The 21138-nt window shown below is 35.7% G+C and overlaps 1 protein-coding gene across 1 annotated transcript in view; it reads right to left on the bottom strand.

The window, feature by feature from the left end:
• USH2A (usherin) overlaps nucleotides 1-21138 on the bottom strand; it is a 611994-nt gene that overhangs the window by 412543 nt on the left and 178313 nt on the right. The gene's annotated exons all lie outside the window — the stretch shown is intronic.

The raw sequence follows: 21138 nt of genomic DNA, 5'->3' as shown, positions 1-21138 counted from the left end.
TATTCAATGATGTATTCATTGTCCTTTTAGGAAGACTACACCATACATGCATCTCAATATGTTAATAAATAAACATCTCAATAAAAGGAACCATGAATAGCAGAAACATAAAATAAATTATTAGAATTTTTGCTTTTTGGGATTCTGCATTTATAATCCAGAATTGATATTCTTGCGTATTAAACAATGAGCTTCTGTCAAACCTTCCATTAACGGTTAGCCTTTAGTATATTCATAAAAAAAGTATACATGAAGTCCACCACCCTATGTACTTTATGTGATTGCTTTATCATACTATAATAGCTGTGAAAACAAATGTATATCTTTGATTAGTATCAAATAACTCTCTTGCATATTAATATCCTTATAAAGTCACATAGGAGAATGTTGAACAACAGTTCAAGTTGGTGAATTGTATTTGTTGCTGTAAATGTTCTAAAACCAGCAGGAGTTGATAATGAAACTACTGTCTCCATGCTATTAATGTCTGAGCCCAAGCATTCTGAGGAAAATTTAAAACAAGCTTGTTCTGCTATCTCTATAAATATAAGAAACCTCATGCTAAAATAAATTGTCCAATTAATTATATTGCATTTCCAAGATGAACTTCAGGTAAAAACACACAGCATCTTTGATTAAATACTAGTTATTAGAGCTTTTGACATGTCATCCAATTGCTTTAGTTACCATACTGTGCCATGCTGTGTTTGCAAAATTATAATTTTCTATTAAATAAATTAAATGTAAGGAATTAGTTGGGGTTGTTTATTCCTCTTCTTGATTAGGTTATCTTTTCCTGCATCGAATCAATTCTTTACTTTCTCATCAGTTATGCAGAGTGATTGTTATGGATTGAATTATGTCTCCCCAAAATTCATATGTTGAAGTCCTAATCCGCAATACTTCAGAATATGACCTTATCTGGAAATACAGTTTTTGCAGATGTAGTTTGCTAAGAGGGGGTCAGTCATACTGGAGTAGGGTGGGGCCCCTCATCCAATATGGCTGGTGTCTTTATAAAAAGAAAGCCATGTGAAGAGACAGACATGTACACAAAGATAATGCCCTGTGAAGATGAAGGCAGAGAAAGGGGGCTGAGGCAGCAGCAGAACATGAGAGATTATCAGCAAATCACAGGAGCTAGGAGAGCAGCTTGGAACAGATTCTCCCTCCCAGCCCTCAGAAGGAACTAACCCTTCTGACATCTTTACCTGGAACTTCCAGCCTTCAGAACTGTGAGACAATCAAGTTTCTGTGGTTTAAGCCACCCAGTTTGTGTGCTTTTGCTATGGCAACCCCAGAAAGCTAATACTTTAATAACTACACGAGTAAATAAATAAATACACTAACGGCTAACCATTAATGGAAGCTTCGACAGAAGCACAGGTATTGCCAATTTAATACTGTAAGATACAAGAACAACGTATTTTGCATAACAATTTATTTTAATTTAGAATGTTAATAACTTTTATATATGTATGTATCACATACTTTATGACATACACATATAGAATAAAACTTGAAAAACAAAGTATTATTCCATGCAAAGTCATGCCAGAGAGAAATTGTCATAAATTTGTTTTGAGTAGGACTCCCATGTCTACAGGATGAATGATCCCCTTGGGGAGTGTGAAAAAACTAGACTTGAGAACTAAAATGTGCAAAGACTGACTCAGAACCCACAACTTCAACTTAAAACTGCTGACCCAATTCTTACAAAATCTTCTGTTGGCATGTAAAATATGTTCCTTTGAACTGGTAATTTATGACCATTTAGAGATATAATAGTGTCACACTACTAAGTATTTTAAATAATGTGATTATTTTGCCCTATTCATTTTCAATAATGTGTAATTTAAATAATGTGTTATTATTTTGCCCTGTTCATTTTACTTACAGCATTTTACTTAAGAAATTATATGTTCATAGACTCAAATGGCAGTTTACTAGAGTGATCTTCATTGATCAAGCTAAGTTTTCAATGTGAACAAATTTTGCTAATATAATTAGTTTAAATTAATTAAAAATCATATATTTTAAATTTAGAAACAGACAAGATGAATGCTTTCATATAAAGGGGGAATCAAATCTACTGATAAAACAGTTATGAAATCTTTATAGGTTTATTCTAGTTTTCTTTAAATAATTTGCCAAAACAATTTCTTATGAAATACAGAGAAAAATGTGATTGTATAAGAATTATATGGTTATATATAAACCATAGGTAAAAATCAATCTCATGTTGCTACCAGATTACAAATTTTGAAAGCAGATACGACACATCACTAATTTTGGTATCCTGGTATTTAAGATAATAGCTAGTACATGGTAGGCCTCTTAACAGATAGTTGTTCAAGTGAGCCAAACAATACTCTATGTTGCTCAAAAATACAGTATTTAGTTGAATAAAGTGGGGATAAAAAGAGTTTTGGCTCAGCATGTTTAAAAGCTTATAAAACAAAAATCTGTTATCTGTGTCTTAGGTTAAAGAACCAGTACTGTGATGTAGTCGGCACAGCTATTGCTCCAACTGTAGCCCTTTTTCATGGGTGATAAGCTTCAATTAATTTCATCATGCACTTCCCTGAGGCCACAGGGAGAAGATCTTGCCACAATGTTTTCTCTGTCGTTTATTTTTGCTGGCATTTTCTAACACACCGAGTCCTCTCTTTTGGCTCATCTTTGCTTTTTATTGACCTTTTTATTGACTTCTACCTGATCACTTGATGGACTTTTAATTTTTATTCGACTCTGTTCTAGCAATAACATGTAGATGTTATATCACCTATTTTCTCCCTGCTTCTGACTCAGGGCAGAATACCCCCTGTCCAGTGAAAGAAAGGGGTGTGGTGTCGCACCACGGCGGTGCAGAAAGTTTTAAGAAAACACCTGGAGCCTGCAGTGGCAAAGGATAAAACAGGAAACCGAGCAGCTTATGAGTTTTCCTGGTTAAAATTCAATATAAATAAACTTTGAAAAAATATAGATGGTTTTTTTCTTGCTGAAGCAAACCCACATTTCCCAAGTCCCACCCCTCCCGTCCTACAAAACCTGGCTACGTTTGTCAGTGGCACCATTCCTATTTTTGCCCCATGTTGCCTATTTATGCTATTTCAATTCTGATTATTTTTATCCCCTTTATTCCTTCATCTTCTCAGCTTCAATATTTTCTTTAATTACCAAGTGCTGAGGAATATCGGCCAAGGTCAGAAAGCAAGCGTGGGAATTCTATCTTCCACATTCTGTCCATTTTTGCTTAGAACGGACTCTCAACTTGCCTGAAATTGCTCCCAGGGGTTTACATTTGCCCATGTCACCACTTTGGAACAAAATTCATCTCCCATACCCTAGGCACAGGCTGTTAAAAATCTTGAAGTTATAATGGACCCTTGAGTCGCAGCTGACTCAAGGTGTTGAATTTTCCTTCCCCTATACAGAAAAAAAAAAAAAAAAAGATAAAAATTCTTTTTCTTTCTTTCTAGTTTCAGGACTATATGGCTGTGTATTGCTATTAACTTTCAGATTGACTGCTCAATATGCTTGATGATAATACTAATAACAGTCAGTGTTTTATCACCTGGAAAACAGACAAAGCAAGATCCTGAATTAGAATAGACCATAGCGTTGATGTTTATTTAGTCTTCCTAAAATGTACTTCCAAATAAATTCAGTTCAGTGAGTTCAAAACCTATCAGCCAGATTTTTGATAATATGATCCTGCTGTTGAGTACTTTTCCCAAGTTCTAATTTACATGAGCATGGATCTTCCAATCTCATGCCTTACCTTAAAAAGCTCTGCAGAGTCATGCCCTATTCCTTTATTCTCCCCAAATTTTGGAGCTCCTCCGAGCCCCCGGCCATATGTCTTTGTATTGCTTCCACCTCCAATCTAATCTGGGTTTATTCAGAGCATATATGGACTTTTTTTTTTCTTTCGGGAGCAAATGCAGCATGAAAACCTTGCTTTAAGTAAACACAACACATGCACACAATTAATTAGAATGTAATTAACTCACTATGAAAAATTCAAAACAAGATTCCTTCAAACAAGGGCTGCTCAAGGTGTATTTGAAACAAAACAGTGAGGTTATCTTTAATCCTCATCAAATTGGTTAAGAACAATTTGACTTTCTTAATATGAGGGTTGAAGATGAATAATTTTATAATAATTTTTAGGAATGTAAAATTTTCATTTTAGTGGAAGAACCATGAACATGGATTTCTGCTCATCTCCTCACCTGCTGAACCTCACTAGAATGCAGTTCCCACAAAGGCAAGAATTGGCTCTCTTACACTCTCCAGTGCTGCACACAAGTGCCTGGCACATAGTAGATGCTCAGTAAACAATGTTTGAATAAAGATGAATGATTTATAGGGAATATTCATATGGACCTTCTAGATTTCTTAAGGCCATGGATTGTGCCTGTGTTTGCTTAGACATCTTTATGTTTTCACACAGTGCCTGGTATTTTGTTCTTTAATAAATATTTTTTCAAAAAAAAAAATGAATGAAACTTTCCTATGTAGCTGGACCTACAAGTGCAGCCATATTAAGGCCTGCTGGTCCCAAATCCTCTCTCCCATAGAACTACAGTTCGATCTGATGTTTTGAATTCTGGCATTACCTCTAGAAGGCCTCTGAGTAAGTGAACACACAGTCCCGGTGAGGCCAAGAAAAGCCCAGAAACACGTTGCTACCATTGACATAATCTTGAAGTGACATCTGTCAGATCAGTCTACATCCAGATCCAGGCCCTGAAGGCATGGGGCACAAGACAGGTACATTTTAGCTTAAGAGAGGCAGGCAACTGCCCCACGGTAATTAGACCACAGAGCAGGCCTTGGGAAAAAGCCTCACGCAGCAGCCCAGGCAGCCATGGGCAGGCATGGGGCTGCAGGCTCCCGAGACGGAGGCCACTAAGCAGGGTTACGGCAATGCCAAAGGCACAGTGGCTCCTTCCAGTTTTCCCAGGGTTGGCTCTGCTTCCACAACAGAGGTTTCATCAGTAACAACATATGTCTTTCTTCCGCAGATGAAATAGAATTGTTCCCTTGGGAGTTTTACTTCTTTGCATTTTAAACTTTGTGACTAACTGGAAAAAAATGGGGGCAGGGGGTGGGGGACAGAGATCCCATTTACTCAAATTACAGTGCTCATTCTCCATCAACCTTCATAATTTGGCAAATAGCTTCTGTTACTGGGTGTGCTGAAAAGTGAGACACGGAGTATATTATGCAACTTCCTGCAACTCTAATTAAGATTCCTACCATTTTGAACCTGCAGTACACACACATTAATCTCAGAAGAAAACAAAAATCACAGCCTCTTTCAACATTATGCACAGGGGCCCATTAAACTCTTCTGTATCCTCCCAGTAAGCCTCCCTGCTGTAGTCTGCCTGCGGTACTGTGGGCTCCCTGGGGGTGGCTGGCACCCTAGTGAGCTTCACAGGAGTCTACAGAGGCTGACATTTCCCCTAAAACGCCTCCATTTCCTAGCAAGCTCAGCATACTAAGAGCCTCTCCATTTAGCCTGCCTCCTGGATTACTTTACACAATTTGTGTGCATGGTTGAGGGAGTCCAACAAGTCTTTTCAGACTCCTTAAGGGTCTTGGCAGCCAATCAAATGGTCTTCCCTTGGTAACATTTGGCATCAGCTACCTCGCTTTGTTGAGAAAAGAGTTCTCTCTGTATCCAGTATTGTAATAGTCTGTAAATCCTCCACTAGACTTTGAGTTCCTTGTATTCATAGGATCTGAGAATCTGACATACATTATTACAGTAAATATTTATCTATTCATTTACTCATTCACCAAACTATTAGTGAATACCTACAGTAGGCTAGTAAATTTTAAATGCTAGAACAAAGACATAGGACTTAACCTCAAGAATCTGAAATTAGAAAGAGAAGAAAGGAGGCGGGATTCAAAATGAAACTAGAAAGGAATTATCAAAATAAAATCATCACAACACCAAAACAACATGCATTTTCCCTCACTCAACATTAATGCTAAGTTACAGCTTATAGTTTATTTCTTTGAGCAAGTTGAGGTACTTTCACATGTATTTTCTCATTTGCTCCTCAATACAACCCTAGAAAAAATCGGAGGATATTATGATTTTCTTCCCATGGATGAGGAATATGAAATTCATAAAAGATGAAATGTAAATGTTTCACCACTAGGTAATAGCAGGAGGCAGAGACTTCTCATATCACACTAACTCTTCTCATATCACACATATTTGGTTTGGCAATGATTTGTCAAAACTTAGTATCAAAGTCTTAAATTTATTTCAAAATTGTAAACAGCAGAAGAGGACAAATAATAGACATGGAGAAAACAGATATAAGTTCAATCATATTTCTTGTTCTTTTATGTAAATAAAATTGCTAGTTGGTCTATAGGTTATGGCCCGATTATACCTTAGGTAATTAATATGAAAAAAGGAAACTCATGGTGTGACATATTTGGGGCTTTAAAAGCCAAAACAAAACAGAAAACCCAACTGATTTAGCAACCGTTCTCCACAAGGAAAATCATATTACAAATGAAAAGGTTGCAAGGTATGATGTGAAACATAAGGACAGAAAATCAGGAGAACTGGCTTCTAGTCTTGCCTGTCTGATCCTAGACCACTTCCTACTTTTGTCTAGTCTTGGGGGGGGGGGAGGAAAGCAACAATATTTCACCTCTCTGAAATTCCATTTTCTCAGCTATAAAACTAGCCGATATCATGCCTGACAATTTCATAAGAACGTCCAGAGATCAGTAAAACAATACATGTAAAAGTATTCTGAAATATGTTAACATTTTATGCAAATGTAAACTCTTAATTATTAACCCCCTGCATTCAGATCGGATTTGTTTTCAACCGACATTCCTATGCCAATGCTAATTTGATTTAGTCTCTACAGCTTAATTGCGCTTGGAATCATAAAATTTTAAATATTCAAATTTTACCTAATTTAATCTAATATTTAACCTGAATTTCCCCCCCACGTGTTTTAAACCCATTACTTCTTGAACTGTCTTTGTTGACTAATGAGAAAAATAGGTCCCTCTTCCCTCCGTAACACCTCTTTATGCATTTGTAAACAGTTATCATGTGTCCCCTCTGTCTTCTTTCCTCAAGATTGAACATCCTCAGGTCTCCCAGCCTTTCCTTACAGGCCCCATTTCCAAAGCCTTTCATCATTTTTTGTTGCTCTCTTTTGAAATCTCTGCCAAACTCGTCTGTGTTTTAAAAAGTGTGCCTTCCCAAATGGAACATGGTACTCCCATCAAGGGCTAGGATTGCCAAGTGGAGTCCAATAATTGGCTTATTTATTTTATCCTTGGCAATTCTGCTAATACAACACAGGGTAGCAGTTGTCTTGTTTTATTTTTTTTCCCCTCTTTTTTTTTTTTTTTTTTTAACAGAATCACACTATCGGCTTTTTCTCAGATATCAGCTAACATAAATTAAAATTCCTGAAGACAAAAATTAGTAAAATTAACTTACTAATTTTTTTTTTAGTCACAAGACCCAGGGCACTATTTCATAAATATTAGGTGCTTAATAAATATGAAGTGAGTCAATGAATATTACTTATGCCTACAAATAGTGTTTTAAAACTCTTTTGATATGATGAAAATATAGACGGTTCTTCCTTTTATGATTGAAACTTACTGAAGAGTGGAAAATCCGTGTCTGACTCTTATGGGATTACTTAAAAAACCCAATAAAATTAGCTTTCTAAAAGCAAGTAATTAGAATCAAAGGGAGGCTTTACTGAATTGTATTTACATACTATAGCTCTTCATTTAACAAGAAAGTTTCTGGAAACTCCACCAGAAAGCCAGAAACATGAACCATGAAACTAATGACCAATTGACTTAACATCAATTACTGTATGTAATGTGATAGATGACCTCATGGACTTTAGCTGGACTGTCAAACTTAATATTTGGTTTTCTAGGACCAAATCTAGAGAAAATATGAGATGATTTGGCAAGGTCAGTGACTACCACACAGGAAGCCTTGTTCTTCTATTGTATTTGCTGAGCAGGAAAAAAAAAATCCAAACGGCTATTTTGACTGTCAAAATACAATTTAGGAACCCAGTAGCTATATCAAGACTTCCTTTGGGGTGAACTAGTAAATGAGAGCAAAAACTGTAATCTCATGCAGATCAGGAGATTGGATTTAAAGGGATCTGAGGCAGCGATGATACCTGTTTATCCTCTAAGTATTATGAACATTTTATCTTATCAGACTGGCTAAGAATCTGTTGCCACAGTGTTAGGCAGTGAGAAAATATCAAGTGTATCAGTAGCAATGTAGTTAATCTTCTTTAGCTATTCAGATGAGAAATGACCCATCGTCTCAATACAGCCCTTTTGGAGAACAAAGAAAGAGCAAGGAAAGAGCGAGAGGTTCTCCTAGGATTTTAACTATCCCAGACCATCCTGGACTGCAATTTTTTTTAATACTTGGAAAACATACTTTTAGTATAACTTTTCATTGAAAATATACAAGGCCAAACTAAAACACATTTCAGCAAAGACTTATGAATATCATTGACTAAAATAAATGTATATCTTTTGAAAATTAACCCCAAGAAATTATGATTGTTCAGTTATCAAGTATGCATTAGAAATTTACATTATACTAGGAATTTTGAGAATCACCTAAAAATTATAAAATATGTTTTTAAAATAGTTTAGTCAGATAGCAGGGCATAGAGACATAAAAATGGTACAATCTAACTGCCTGTTTTCAGCCTGACGGCTGAGCAACATTTTATGCTGGTGATTGCTATCCCATTCATGAATCTTTCCTTGACTCTCAAGCAGTTGTTCACCTATGTATCTGCTGTTTTTTCTTGGTTTTTTTTTTTTTTTTTTTACTATCTATCTCTGAATGTCTTGTTTCACTCTAAGGTCTATCCTTGACCCTGAGTCATTTAGCCCTTTCTCACGGCTTCAACTTCCACTCACATGCTGCCAGCTTCATTTTAACTTTACAATCTCTGGCTGCATATTTATACCAAGACCTTAAGCAAAAGAAGAAATTTATTATCCAGAGATAAGGGTGTGTTCTGGAACCCACGACCAGGAACACAGCCCCATAGTAGGCAAGATCCTTGGGTAGAGGGTGTGAAAGCCTTCAAGAATGTTCTCCTGGTTCTCATCTCTCTGCTGCTCTCTGTTACCTACTTCAGTGTTTCCTCCTTCCCCTCCCCTTTTCTCACCCATCTCGACAACAGCCTATCTCTGTCTCTTATTTCAATCAATTTATATGTTATATTCAAGAGAAATAGAGATAGACTGGTTAGCTCTGAATTCCAATTCCAAATTCTCATGAGAACAGAATCAGTTCTGCATGGATCAGGCTTTCGTGCTTGTCCCAACTGTTCTCAGTAGAGCAAGGGCCATGGTAGAAGCAGGTGGCCATGTGTTCTCCTTAGGGGAGGCACAGGCGATATGGTAAGAAGGGGTAGTTGGGCACTAGACCAGTGATCTAAAGGCTGTTTGAAACTAATACCCAATTTATGCCTACAACTCAGACTTTTTAAAAGGTTAAGTCCTAATCCAGTATTGGAGGATTGTTTAAAATATTGTTGATTGCTTGGTTGTGGCTACAACATACTATTGGACAGAAAAATAACAGTCTATAATAATGGTTAAGAGAAGTCAAGCAGTCATGGATTCTATTCCCACAAGGCCTGTAAGAGCAAAAACAAGTCTACCGGAGTCCAGTAATATCCTTATAATCCAATACAGCAGCAGTCCCCAACCTTTTTGGCACCAGGAATCAGTTTCATGGAAGACAATTTTTCCATGGATGGGGGTGGGGAGGATGGTTTCGGGATGATTCAAGCACATTTACATTTATTGTGCACTTTATTTCTATTATTACATTGGAATACATAATGAAATAATTATACAACTCACCATAATACATAATCTAATGCTGCTGTTGATCTGACAGGAGGCAGAGCTCAGGTGACGATGCGAGCAATGGGGAGTGGCTGTAAATACAGATAAAGCTTCACTCACCCACCACTGCCCACCTCCTGCTCTCTGGCCCAGGGGTTGGGGACCACAGCAATAGAGTGTTCAGTGTATAATAAACACTAATAACAACAACCACAAGCACAAAGTAAATGGAGAAATTAATTACTTTGGAAAATAAATAACAGGCACTGCTAGTGTCCTTTCCTGAGAGGCGCTATTCTAAGATATTTCATTTCATATATACAGTTTGGATTAATATTCCTAAATGCATTGTCTTATATATGCCCACATAGCAGAGATAATGTTGCATATTAGATATAAGGGGGAAAAAAAAAACCTCAAAATAGGAGACTTGCTGAAAGTTTTTAACGAGGCATTAACAGCTCTGTAAATTAAAGTTCTAATTTGTACAGTTTATGAAGTAAACAAGGAGAGAGCACCATCAGATGCAGGCTGGTGGTTGCTGCCTCCACTCAACACATTTTAAGTGAGTGTCAAATTGATTTTGCAATCCTTAATTATATTTCTCTAATTTTTTTCTGACTACTGAATTTCTAAGTATGCAGAAGAGATCAGTTTTCAGCAAACTATTTTTCTCACAGTTAAACTTAATGACATAGCATATTAACACCAATTATATGAGCTATGAAAAATATACTGGAGGTGCAATAGCACCAAAGCAGAAACTGGTCAAATGCATATCCTAGCATGTATTTTATATGTTTACTGATTAAATTCATTCTTATGACAAAATACCTAAAAAATAGGCAAACTACAGTCCTTTCTGTTTATAAAAATTTCCATCTGAATGCGAATGAGATCAAAAGAAACTCTATTCTGGAAAGAAAATAAATGTTATCTTATTTACATTGTACAAGATTCTTGCTGTCAGCATAGCTTAACGAAACTCATCATTTCTATATTTTATATAACAAATACTGGATACTAATTTGTTTCAGGTAAAATTTGGAGTGTTGAGCCCAATCTAAAGTACTACACTGCTTAAGTTTCTATACAAAGGAGTTTGGGACCAAGATATTAAATAATATAAAAATTGGTTAATTTTCCTCTAAACAACTTGTTCATTATAGTATAGAACAATGGTTCTTATACCTGAATGTTTTAAGAATCTCCTCAAGCACTTTTCATTTTATCAGTTTTAGTGAAGTATAATTTATTATACATATGCAATAAATTGCATCTGTTTAAAGGGTACAATTCAATAGGTTTTGACAGATGTATACATCTGTAAAATGACCTCAATCATTACAGAACATTTCCACCACTCTCTCTTCTGCAGGTCTGGACAACCACTGGTCTCCTTTTTGTCACCATAGATTAATTTTTATTTTTAAGAATTTTATATAAGTAGAATTGTTGATAAGTACTCTTCTGCCCTCTTTACTCAGCATGTGAACTGAAGTTTATTCACATTGTTTGTATCAGTAATCTCTCTCTTTGTATTGCTTAGTAGTATTTCATTGTATAGATATACGACATTTTATTTATACATCTACTTATAGATGAACATTCGGGTTGTTTCCAGTTTCTAGCTGTTGTGAATGTAGGTGCTATGAATATTTATGTGCAAGCCTTTTGTGTAGCCAAAGTATTTCATTTCTCTTTGACAAACACCTCTCAGAGGAACAGCTGAGTCATACTATAGGTGTGTCTTTACAGAGCAGATCTAGAGATCTCGTCAAATGGAATTTTGTAGCTATTTTCCCAGAGATTAGGTGGGATTCAGAATTTGATTTTTTTTTAACTATGTAGCCAGGTGAATTGTTACAAAGAAGATCTTCTAACATTTTGTGAGATATTCTGTAAACAACACTATTAGATGATGGCATAAAATGGCCACTTTTAGTAAGTCAATCTATAAAAAGTATATGCACAATCTCAGTAAAAATATCACTTCGAGTTAACAAAGCCATCTTGAAAACATTCTTGGCATCAGCCCCTAACCTGCACAGTGACTGTATAATGATGAATAAAATGATGTTCAAAATTCCCAATATGATGGCTCTTGTATGACTTGGTCCCTTCTTATGTGTCAACCTCATTGAGTGTCCTTTCTCTTAGCATTTGTGCTCTGGCTATGTTGGCTTCTCCTGGTTTTGCTTGTTTGCTCATTTGCTTGTTTATTCAGATACCTCATCATGACTGTCTTGACATTTCCACATTGCTACTTTCTCTACCTAGACTGCTCTAGCTCCGATTTTTTTTTTTTTTTTTTTTTTGCCTAGCTCAATCAACCTGCATTTTTCAGATTATAAAACTTATCCTCTGAGAGGCCTTCATTAATTCTGTAGACTGAATTGAGTGCACCTGTTATCTGTTTTAATAGTTTTCCACATCTTACTCTTGGACTTTGCATATTTGAAATATTTTTAGTAACTTTTCAAATTCAAATATAACATTAAAGATAAAGTGCACTAATTGTCAGGGTACATGTTGACAGACATTTACAAATTAAATTCACACTTATAAACTTCTCTCAGACTAAGCTATAAAATAATTCCAGAATCTCAGAAGGGTCTTTTTTGAGTCTTTCAGTTATAACCTCATCTTTGGACTCTATTACTACTGATTCGCTTTCCTGCTTTAGAAATTTATACAAATGGAATAGTACACTCTTTTGTTTCTAGCTTCTTTCACTTACATTTGAAAAAATATTTTTCATAATTTATTTTATTTTTTTTAATTTCAGCATATCATGGAGGTACAAATGTTTTGGTTACATAAAATTGCTTTTGTACCATTTGAGTCAAAGTTATAAGTGTCCCCATCCCCCAGATAGTGTGCATTGTATCCATTAGGTGTCAATTTACCTATCCCATACCCCCCTCCCACCTGCTTGATTTCTGATGAATGTTATTTCCATATGTGCACATAAGTGTTGACTGATTATTTCCAATTCAATGGTAAGTACATGCAGTGTTTGTTTTTCCATTCTTGTGAGACTTCACTTAGAAGAATGGGCTCCAGTTCCATTTAACATAAGAGGTTAACATAAGAGGTATTAGTTCACCACTTTTGTATGGCTGAGTAGAACTCCATGGTATACATATACCACATTTTATCAATCCGCTCATGTATTGATGGGCACTTGGGTGTGTCCACATCTTTGCAATTGTGAATTGTGCTGCTATAAACCTTCGAGTGCAGGTGTCTTTTTTATAGAGTATCTTTTTATCCTTGGGGTAAATACCCAGGAGTAGGACTGCTGGATCAAATGGTAGCTGTACTTTTAGTTCTTTGAGGTATCTCCATTCTACTTTCCGTAGAGATTGTATTAGTTTGCAGCCCCACTGCAAACTGTGTATGAGTGTGCCTATCTCTGCATCCACGCCAGCATTTGTTGTTTTGGAAATTTTGATAAAAGCCGTTCTTCCTGGAGTTTAGTGATCTCTCATTGTGGTTTTGATTTGCATTTCTGTGATGATTAGAGATGTTGAGCATTTTTTCATATTTTGGTTGGCCATTAGTCTATTTTCTTCTGAAAAGTTTCTGTTCATGTCTTTTACCCACTTTTTAATGGGGTTGTTTGATTTTTTTTCTTGCTGATTTGCTTGCTTTTCTTGCGAAGTTCTTTATAGATTATAGTTATCAGCCCTTTATTGGATGTGTCGCATGCAAATATTTTCTCCCATTCTGTAGTTTCTCTATTTGCTCTAACGATAGTTTCCTTGGCTGTGCAGAAGCTTTTTAATTTGAACAAGTCCCATTTATTTATTTTTGTTGTTGCCGTAGTTGCTTTTGGGGTCTTCCTCATAAATTCTTTGCCTAGGCCAATGTCTATAAGAGTTTTTTCCAACATATTTTTCTAGAATTCTTATAGTTTCATGCCTTAGGTTTAAGTTTATTATTCATCGTCAGTTGATTTTTGTGAGTGGTGAGAGGTGCGGATCCTGTTTCAGTTTTCTACATGTGGCTAGCCAATTTTCCTAGCACCATATATTGAATAGGGATTCTTTTCCCCAGTGTATGTTTGTGTCTGCTTTGTCAAAAATCAGATGGCACTATGCAGGAGGATTTTTTGATATGCTTCATAGCTGGAGACAGAAGTCACTTGTAATTACTTAATTATGTTTGATGCATGATTTCACTGCAAGACTTTAAGCTCCCTAAGGTTAGGGATAGTACTTGTTTTGTCCAATATCCTTTTGACAACAGCAATCATAGCATTGGACAACGGGGTAAAATAAGAAAAAAACTGTATATGAACTGAATGAACTCCTCCATTTAAGGTGAGAAAACAATACATTGAGAGAGTCTTATTTTTTTAAGAAGACTGATTATGAACAAAAGGAATAAAAAGAGTTAGATTTACAAATGCATACAAAATTTAAAGTTAGTCACTAGAAGTATAGAAATGAGATGTAGAACATGCGAATCCTCCAGAGAAAGGAGAAAGGTAAGTGAAGAAACAAAGGTCATAAGTTCCTGGAATGAGTAAAATGCAGTGAATAATCAGAGGGTTATGTAGTAGAGAGAGGTCATAAAAGAGTATCATCGATATTTATGTGGTTTAGGTACATAAAATATATTTATGAAATGGAAAGGCACGTAATTCAAGTCCAGAATTACAGAATGCCAGCCATAAATGCATACATAGTAAGGTATTGTATGCTAATCCTTCACTGTGAGGCTTGCCTTGAAACCTTAGAATAGTCCATTTTACAGATGAAGAAACTGAGTTTCAGAATCGAGGAGTGAGTGTGTAAAGTTGCATACCATCACGGTGGGGAGCCAGATTTTAAACTTGGGGAGTCTGACTCCAGAACCTGCACTATTTACTATCATCCTTGCCGCCTTCTGAAGTAGATTGCCAACGTCAATACCTCTATTGCCCTTGAAATAGAATTCAATCAGTAAGATGCTGTTCATCCATCCATAGCATTGATCACTGTTGTTTATAAAGCACTTTCAAGATTAAAAGTGCTTTTTATTGTACTGTATATGTTTATTATGACTGTCATCTTAAGCCTATCGCAATAAGCCCTAATGATATGTATAGGTAAAAGTGTCAAAATATTCATTAACCTCAAAATTTAATAAGCCTAAGGAGATCCTGTATCTAAGAGATGTGCAACCACCTAGTTTCCAGCAACACAATGTGACAACTATTGTGGGGAAGAAAACTCCTGATAGAACATTCTAGCTGTAACAATTAATGTAGAAGTAACTTCACCAGCAACTGAGGACCATGAATAAGAATTTCTTTTTGTCTCTAGTACTATACAGTTTAAAATACGCTTTCTTATACCTCTAAGGCCAATAGAGACTAAACAAATAGAGTTATCACTCTAAGCCATTAATACTTCCAAAAAAGATAGCTTTCAAAAATGTGTAATATATTCTAATGCATAATGAATCTCACCATTAAATAATTCTTATGGCTAAGCTATCGTTCTTATGCATTTCCCTTTTCTATCACTCAGTTAGTTAATTCTTTATTCAACAAACATTTATTGAACATCTGGTATGCGTCTTGTGCTGTGCAAGACACAAATGTTATAACTGTGAAAGAAGACAGTCATAATTTCAGCCTGCTTGGGACATTTATAAGTGAACAGACAATTTCAGTAGAGTGTGGTAAGGGCTAAAATAGAGAAATTCTTGGTTTCTGTGGTCGGACATAGGAAATCTTCACCCAGATTTGGCAGGAGGATAGGGGTTATTTCAAGACTATTTAAAGGAACAGCTAAGCTAACACTTTAATGAGTAGCAGCAGTTAGCCAGGTGAAAGGAAATAGAAGAACTTGGAAGTAGGCAAGGCCACGCCAGGGAAAGGCATGGCTATTTTCAAAGACCTGGGCATCTGAGATGAGAGTGTGCTACACTCAAGCAGCCAGGCCAGAAAGACAACCTTGGAGTTGGAGAGTAAACCAGGAAGTACCTAGGTAGAGAGATGAGGCTCAGTGGCAAGCAGGTAAGCAGAAAAGAGTTCATGCTGGGTATCTCACTGGGAAACAACTGCAAGGTTTTTAGAAGGGAATAACACAAAAGATTATTAGTTCGAAGAATAGCTTGGAGAAGAGTGAAGCTGTTGGCAGAGAAGCCCACAACACAGTCCTAGAATAGGCAGTGGCCATAAGACCGACAGATATTTCCAAAAGATGTACCCAGGGAAGAATGGCCAGCGGAGGAATAACTGGTGGAATATGAGAAAGGGAATGAGAAGCTGTGTATGGAGGGAATCCTCCCAGGTTCTGTCTCAGGAAATCAGTAAGATTCTCTGTGGATGGGAAACACAGAAGGAACAGGTTACAGGACAGGACAGGGAAGGGAAGGGAAGGAGAAGCTGAGAAAGTGGTGTCTACGCTGATTTTTAGTTTTGTGCCCATATGGGAGGGAGGATCCTTAAATCATTCCCATAAGTTTCCCGCAGGCCCTCACCCTTCGTTTATGAAGTTCCCCTGCCCTTTGTGGGAATGATATGGCTGCCATTGCCAGAGATGACGTAGGTGACCTGAGCGTTTCTTTTCTCTCCTTCTTCCTCATGCCTTTCTTCTAAAGTTGCACTTAAAGAACTTTTCAAACTTTCACACTGAGACCACTCCTCAGTCCCAGGAATGTACCTAGCTGAGCCTCGCTTCTGGAATCCCCAGACAAATGCCTGAGGGGTATGTTTGTGAACCTTCCTCAAAATATAGACCTGAAACCCTGTGGTTTGCATAACACGGCTTGAAATTTCCCCACACAAATGGAACCTTTAAGGTATGATCTTAGAACACATTTCTTCAGGCCACTAGATAGAACCCGGTTTTAAAAGATTCGGCATTTTGACAATGACATTACTAGAATCTTCTCTGAGTAGAAATGAAATTAATCTTAACCTATACCCTTGTATGGCTGTTATATTTATCCTGTTATAACTACAAATATACATTTTAAAATGTTTTTTGTTCATTTTTTTCTGAGAAAATATATATAAAAATAGTTCACTTTATTAAACCAAAAAGCAATCATCTTCAGAGGTGCTAGTTTTACTACCACTGCTGACCTTTGTGATTCTTTTCCCGCCTAAAGTTCCTCTTTCTATTCACTTAAACTGAACACAAAGATTAGAACTAATCTGTGTTATACTGATACAGAATGTCACTAAGTGACGGCAATTTTTTTTTTAATCAAAAAAATCTTTGAAAAGATTCCAAAGTGACCAAAATACTGGAAGAAAAAGACCATGGACAATTTAAGCAGGTAAATTTGAGACCATATAAAGAACCTAGGGACATGGTGTTTACGAGCATGAGTATGTGTGAATACACATGCAGTTTGTGTATCGGGTGAGAATGCATCTTTGCTAATAGAAGAGATGGAAAAAACCGATGCTTTAAGTTGATTAAGAGTGCTAGTAGCTAACAAAAGCAGTTGTTTCTGTGAAAATATTAGTCTATAGCATTGGCACGGTCAGTGACAACTCAGCTTCCCACCCACCTACCATTAATATTTCAAACCAAAGGCTACATCGTAGAAATGCACTTCAAAATGTTTCTTTAAAAATGCAAGGGTTAAAACACATACATTCATAAATTGGCCTTTACTATGAATTTGGTGAATGGGGAAAAAATGGTCCTCTCCCATCTATCGATGTCATCGACGCCATCTGAAGGCATTTCCTAAGAACTTACTTAATACCACTCTACTAAACGTAGTGAGAACTAAACAGTTTTAACGTTTGCTTCTCAATATCCCTAGTTACCATGGGTTAGTCTGACTTCTATTGTTCTAAGAAGATACACATTTGGATCCTTGTCCTTCTTGGTTCATACGGATGAACTCAACCAGACATTCTCATCTCTTCTGATTCTGTCAATCAGAAAACACTCTGGAAGACAGATGGCTCCTTCTTTTCTGCGCTCTCATGTTCCATATTCTTACTCTTGTCTTTATTTTTTTAATATCATTACTGCCTATTAATTAAACTGCTAGGCTACATAGTAGATTAATATATTTGTTTTTCAATAACTATAGCCAAAATCTAACATCAAAGGTTAAGTAAAATTTATGATTTAAACCTGCCTTGAAAAGACACGGGGGTTTGTGTAGTTGTTTTTGTTTTTTTCTTCTTTTTAAAAGTACTTTCAGGCAAAATTACTTGCTCCCAGTCTGAGGAAAACAAATACTGGAACACCAAGGGTGTTGAAGGTCAGAATTAATATGCTTTTACTAATTAGTCTATCTGAAGAAGTTTGCCTACTCGCACCTTCACTGTAACTGCTTATAATCAGCTTTCCTTTAATGAAGAGATTAAATGTCCCAGTTCACTAAAAATAATAAAAAACAGTAATAATAAGGCATAACTATTCTCGAGTAAAAGATATAAAATATATGCTTTTGAAGAATATTGATTTTGGGTGGTTGCATTTTGCTTTTTGTGCCTTGGTAATTAATTGTATTTTGTATTCTAAAGCATTTCAGTTCAGCCATTTTGGGGAAGGTGAATAGTATGAAACGAAAACGTATGACAATCATTTAGTGTCCTTGAACATCATTATTATGAAGAAACTGTACAGAGTTCTCATCTGCAAGATATTCAACATCAGTAATCACATTTCTCGTGAAGACAAATAAAAGGGAATTATATCCAGGTGCATATGTGTGCTCATCTCCCCAGTGGTTTGCTACAAAGATCTCCCCAAAGGCAGTTCCTGATTTCTGAGCAGGGTCACCAGTAAAGGCAGTTTAAAAGGCTGGTGTGATTGGCATCTGGATACTACAATAGTCAAACCTTCCCCCAAATGATCATGGACCTGTTTTCGCTAATAGGGAAAAAAAATAGTGACAAGGAGAGAGAGGGTCACCTTTGGAATGCCAATCTGAGCAATATTTTAGTTGCTGTTTTTACCAGGTTCCATTTGGATTACTAGCATTACAAGAAAAGAACTACACTCTTTGTGTAAATCAAGTAGATTTACTCTGCATTCCTGAAAAAAAATGGCCATGATTTTTTTTTCTCCATAGACACAATGATATCCGCTTCTACTTGCATAAGGCAGGTAATGCTCTATTTGCTATTCCTGTTTTAGAGGAGAAAGTACTGTTAACCCTATATAACCAGGGGACTATGGCTGTTTATCTCATTATCTAATTACAAGATCATGAAAGTATGTTAAATTTTCCGCTTCTTTATATTAACTGATATAACCCAAGAATTGAATATTCATTTTATATTGATGAAGTCTGTCTATATCACTAAGTTTCTCAGCTTAGTAGAGAAAAAGAATAAATTTATATTCATTGTAAATGGTAAAAGTAATTTTATATGAAAGAATCATAACCAAACAATTTATTTAAAAATCTAGGTGTTTTTAAACTCACAGATGCCATGGTGACAACCTCTAATTTGAATTTTGGGGGATACTTAAATATCCTATTTTCAAAGAATTGGAATTTTAGAGGTTAGAAGTATTGGTCATCCAACACAGGCCTCAATTTAATAGATGAGTAAGATTAGACCCTCAGAAAAGTAGTTTGCCCTATGTCTCAACACTAGGTAGATTAACTATTTTCAATAACAAATTAAGTATCATATTTTAATATACAATATTGCATATTATTCATACCCCAGGTATAACATTTAAGAAAACATACCTTGTATATATAAGAGCAAATAAACTAATAGAATGCTTACTTTATAAGTTGTAGAAGACACTTACTTAGAAAAGCTCCTGTCTCACAGTAGGCACTAAATAAATATTTGTTAAATGATTAGTAGCTAATAGCAAATGTTTAATGAGTACTAAATAATGTGTGTGTCAGGTACCATGCAAAGTTCATGAGGTGGGCTATCTCCTTTAAGCCCCACCTACCTGCTAGATACCAATATTGTAACTGGTATTGTTATGTCAATTTTAAAGAACACAGAGGCACAAAAATTATTGTTATGTCTAATTATTAATACATTTAGCTAATAAATAATGGCACTTGGATTTGAAACTAACTTAGCAGTTAATCTGCTCCCAAAATCCTCACTGTTAATCGTACAGAAGTGGGAGAATTAACACATGATCTTAAATTTATACTATGATGTAAATGACTAACAGTACATTCTTCCTAGAGATTGGAATTTTGAAAGAACACGTGCATCAGAAAAAAAAAGGGAGCAAAAGCAAGTCCAAAAAAAGTGTTATCTGGTTTATTATTCTGCCCAAAGGTAGATCTTGACAGAGTTCATTTACAATTCTAAGCTTAATAATTTACAATATTAGGCAACATTTTAGGACACATATTCATATGCTTGAATCATTCTCATTATACTGTGTAAGGTAAAAGTATTTAAAACAAATATGGAAGGATGAGTTACATAAGAGATTCCTTTCTCTACTGTAATAATGAGATATTTTATATTGAGACTTTCAACATATTGCTTATGGCCATGGAACGTGTTATGAATGCATTTATAATTCCTGTCACTGATGGGTGAAATCTTACTTTTTCATATATAAAATATGTATAATTGTATATGTCACCATATATTGTCTTGGAGTTTTAATTGCTATTTCCATTCATATTGCAGGAATCATCTCCGTTGAAGTTTGAGATTTTGAAATGTATAATTCAAAATAAAGGACATCTTAGTTTATCTTAAAGTTATTAACTTTTAAACTATAGTTCATCATATTAGATGTTTCTAGGTAGGATTTGCTCATTAAATTTGTCTCAGAATATAAAAACTACATAAAATATAAAAGAATGTGAGTTGAAAGCACTGTTAAACACATAGTACTTCAGCCCATTTAAAATAATTTCATTTAGATCTTAAATAACTATATTCTTCTAGTAACACTCTGGAATTAATTGCCATAAAAAAAAAAACTGATCCCCAAAGGGATAAAAATAAATAAACAAATAATGCCAACACTACTTGCTGTTTGCTACCTAAAAACTAACTGAAAGAAACATTCGAAAAGTTTAGCAGTGTTAAGTAAGAATTATTTGGGTGATAATTACTTTACTTCCCATACCTATTTATTTTTTTATATACTTCCCATTCCATAATGTCCAAAGAACAGTCTAGAAAAGCTCCTTTCCGCTCTGTGGCAAAGCCCTGGCCTTTGAATTAGAAGCCTCCAATTCATGATTCAACCTTGACATTCAATAGCTGTGATACTTGGGCAAGCCACTTAC

Source organism: Eulemur rufifrons, chromosome 27, assembly GCF_041146395.1.
Source record: "Eulemur rufifrons isolate Redbay chromosome 27, OSU_ERuf_1, whole genome shotgun sequence".
NCBI classification, from domain to species: domain Eukaryota; kingdom Metazoa; phylum Chordata; class Mammalia; order Primates; family Lemuridae; genus Eulemur; species Eulemur rufifrons.
The sequence above is the reverse complement of the archived record's forward strand: the minus strand, read 5'-3'. Positions and strand labels throughout refer to the sequence as shown.